The sequence below is a fragment of the Halyomorpha halys genome, unplaced genomic scaffold (genome assembly GCF_000696795.3).
Source record: "Halyomorpha halys isolate HHAL.00 unplaced genomic scaffold, Hhal_1.1 Scaffold69.1, whole genome shotgun sequence".
In the NCBI taxonomy this organism is placed as follows: domain Eukaryota; kingdom Metazoa; phylum Arthropoda; class Insecta; order Hemiptera; family Pentatomidae; genus Halyomorpha; species Halyomorpha halys.
The window spans coordinates 146,262-146,676 of NW_027108206.1; positions in this window are offsets into that span (position 1 = coordinate 146,262).

Here is a 415-nt window from a genome sequence, read left to right on the forward strand (position 1 = left end):
TTCCTTTTAAAAATATATTTAATATATCATAAAATACCTTTTTGGTCTATATTCCTAGAATCGACTTTTATTTATTTTTATTAATTTTTATACCTTAAACATCTTTTTTATACAACTAGCAATACATTTGGAGTCAAATTCGGTTTTTACATACGTTTTACATAATACGAGTTTTCATAGAAATAAGTAATTATAAATTTTTGGACTTGATTTAATGAAGGTTTTTTTTTTATTCTGATGTTCTACACGAATCTGACTCAATTATCACTAAAAATATATATTTTTAATATATTATAAAATACCATTTCAGTCTACATTCCTAAAAGCTTCCTTTTATTTCGTTTTATAAATGTGTATACTTGAAAAATCTTTTTATACAATTAGCATTACATTAGAAGTCAAATTCGGTTCTTAC